At 44.8% G+C, this 3,013-nt stretch overlaps 1 long non-coding RNA gene across 1 annotated transcript; it reads right to left on the reverse strand.

Moving 5' to 3' along the window:
* Window positions 1-374: 374 nt before the first annotated feature.
* LOC146868426 (uncharacterized) lies at window positions 375-1,164 on the reverse strand. Its single transcript, XR_014966213.1, has 3 exons — window positions 1,051-1,164; window positions 873-965; window positions 375-778 (listed from the first exon to the last, which is right to left on the reverse strand). It is a non-coding gene; the product is annotated as an uncharacterized LOC146868426 (long non-coding RNA).
* Between the last annotated feature and the right edge of the window lie 1,849 nt (window positions 1,165-3,013).

Raw genomic sequence — 3,013 nt, forward strand, 5'->3', positions numbered from 1 at the left:
CCAACACAGACACTCTTGCATAATAGTGCAAGGGTGTCTGCGTTGCAGGGATGTTTTCCTGCAATGCAGGCACCGTTGCACCATGGTGCAAGGGTGTCTGTGTTGGCAGAAATTATTGTTTATGTGCAGAAAGGGAGTCCTTCCTGCACATAAACAATCTTTAAAGGTGATTTGTTCTTTCTGACGTGGGTCCTGGGCTCACTATGCCACTGGATTCATGCTACGTTATTACAAAGGGTAAACCCACAAATCACTGGGACCTGGGTAATAGAGCAGTATAAGGGAGAGGGTCCCAGGGTGTACAAACTATTTGTTATAAAAAGAACTAGCACAAGATCAATCACAGAAAAAAGCAAAAGAAATGCAAAGAAAACTTGCCAAAGTGTTATTTAATCACACTTTAGGAAGGTACACATTTACTAATAAATACAATAGACTTAGATCAAATAGTGCGGGGTGCCAAGGAAGGGAAAGAAGTGGATGGTGATTTGAGTGAGGAATGGGGGGTAAGTGACATATAAATTATAAACACGTCACAATTTAATTGCAAGGCAAAACAATTTCAAGCCAAAGCATCCAGGTCAAATTCATTGAAATGAATATCAGAATTATTTACAAAAACCATGTACAAGCAAAAGCACAGTGTCTATTACACTGTTGGCAGTACTGGCAAAGAAGTGTTGTCGACGTTTCGACCCCTGGACATAGGTAGGTAAGTCAGCTCCTTACTAACGGGGTCTTCTTCAGGACAGAGACAATGTGACAAGGGGAGTGGCACCTAAAAAACATATATATATAAATTAATGACAATTCGAAATCCCAAACTGGATTGATTCAAGGGGACTCCAAATAGGACAAGTAACCATATTTACCCAAGACAGGGATGTACAGGTGATCAGTATCTTCTTGGCGTCAAATGACGCAAGGGCTGAAAAGCTCCAGAGAGGGGGTAGAGTGAGTGGCACCTAAAGGGAAATTATAAGGTGTCTGAGTGGAGATCCACAAAAGCACATATAGGATTCAAAAGTTAATTCCACGAAGAGAACTTACTTAATTGTCAGTCTTGAAGGAATCGGGGAATGCAATATCTCCCGAATCAGAAGCCATGGTGCATACTCAAAAGGCGACAAAGGAATTAATCGCAGGAAAATCCAGTCTCTAAAGGTAAAAACAAAGGAGTAATATAACTAAAGTCTTAAAAAACCTTAGCCTAGGGGAAGTACAGCTAAAAGAGCAAAGAAACCACGCCATGTCATCAGACGACATTGCTTTACAAGGTATGCTATTAATCGGCCCCTAACGAAAAAGGGGTTCAGCAGAAATGAATAAAGTTAACCTAAGGTATCTGGTCAGCAAATTGAATGGGTAAAAACAGGTATGCTCAATCACAAAACCCACTGTGTGATGTTACACAAAGCCAGCGGAGGCTAGAAGGGATTAAAGCAATGACCAGCGAGAGGTAAATTGAATTACAAAATAGCCCGAATTAGCGAGCAGCGAGCAGCCGGACAAATGGAAAAAGTCTCGGTAACTGGGCATACAGTAGCAGGGGAGTGGGGGCGGGGGTTGTTAAACACTTTTAAACCCTTACCGTAGGACGCGGCAACACCGACTCGCCTCGTAATTATTCAGAAGTCACAGAGAACTGCACCGTTTGTGCATCTAAATAGGCAGACGCGCCGCGTGACGCTAGACTGGATTCATGCTAGCCTGGCTAATTGGGGCTGGACTGTTCCCATAGTGAGCCGGGTCAAGACTGATTTCCATATGGCTGGGTCCAAACTGGGATGGCATTGTGAGCGAAAAAACAATGGATTGAACCCAGATCTGTGACTGGAGGTGAATGGTTGACAATGTTCAGCATTCCGTCCATCATCTTTTTGTGTTGCTATAGTCACGCTAAGTGGGAAGGGTATGCCCAGATGTGGGTCCCATGCTTACTATGCGACTTGATTCAACAAGCCTGGCTGTTGAGGGATGATACTCAAAACCGGTCCCAGGAGACTTGTTTTTTGGTCCAGAGAGGACCTGGCCTGGCAGTTTGGGCTGGACTGTTCCCATGGGGAACAGGCTCAAGACTGATTTGCATATGGCTAGGTCTAAACTGGGGTTGCATGGTGAACACAAGAATAATGGATTTAACCCTGATCCCTGACTGGAGGTGAATATTTGACAATGTTTAGCATTCACTCCATCAACTTTTTGTCTTGCTTTAGTTGCTCTATATGAGAAATGTATGCCCAGACATGGGTCCTGTGCTCTCTCTGTCACTGGATTCAAGCTAGCCTGGCTGATGAGGGCTGATACCCCGAACCCGGTCCCAGGATGCTTGTTTTCTGGTCCAGGGAAGACCTGGCCTAGCAGTTCGGGCTGGACTGTTCACATGGGAAACAGGGTCAAGACTAGGGGTGGGCTGTGAACTCTGCTCCGCCAGCTGAGTCCACTGAGCTTTTGCCACTACGCGCTCTGCTCAGAGTGCGGAGTTTGGAAAAACTCTACCATCCGCCCCGTAGTGGAGTTTACCAGAGCTGGGCCCTTTAAATGATGTTGTCCTGCCGAAGGTAGTCATCTGCCTGAAGCCCCATGTCACACGTGTTCTTGTTCTTGATCTAGTGTTTTAGGTGACTAGAGCCACCAAGAGAACGACGTGTGTTTCTGGTAGTTTCATTTCGCCGTGTGAGTTATGTGACTTCATAGTACCCAGCTGGGTGAGAAGAGAATTCATCTGGCATTCCTCAGTGACTCCAAGATCCAACACTTTTTTGTTTGCATTGCAGCACCAGCCCTTAACTGAAGCCAGCGACTATGCAGCTCCTGTAAAAGGAGCAAAGAGACTGCAGTTTACGGTGGAACTGGTGATAGAGGAAGAAAGAGATAAATATATTGTGAATTTACATCTAACGTTGGGTGGCTCGGTGTTTCAAGGTCTTTATTAGTGTTGCAGCCTCAGCTCAAAGTTCATGTGTTTGGTTCATTTAAAATTCAAATATATCTTGTTGCCCTTAATTCTTTC

This window comes from Triturus cristatus, chromosome 1_2, assembly GCF_964204655.1.
Source record: "Triturus cristatus chromosome 1_2, aTriCri1.1, whole genome shotgun sequence".
NCBI lineage: Eukaryota > Metazoa > Chordata > Amphibia > Caudata > Salamandridae > Triturus > Triturus cristatus.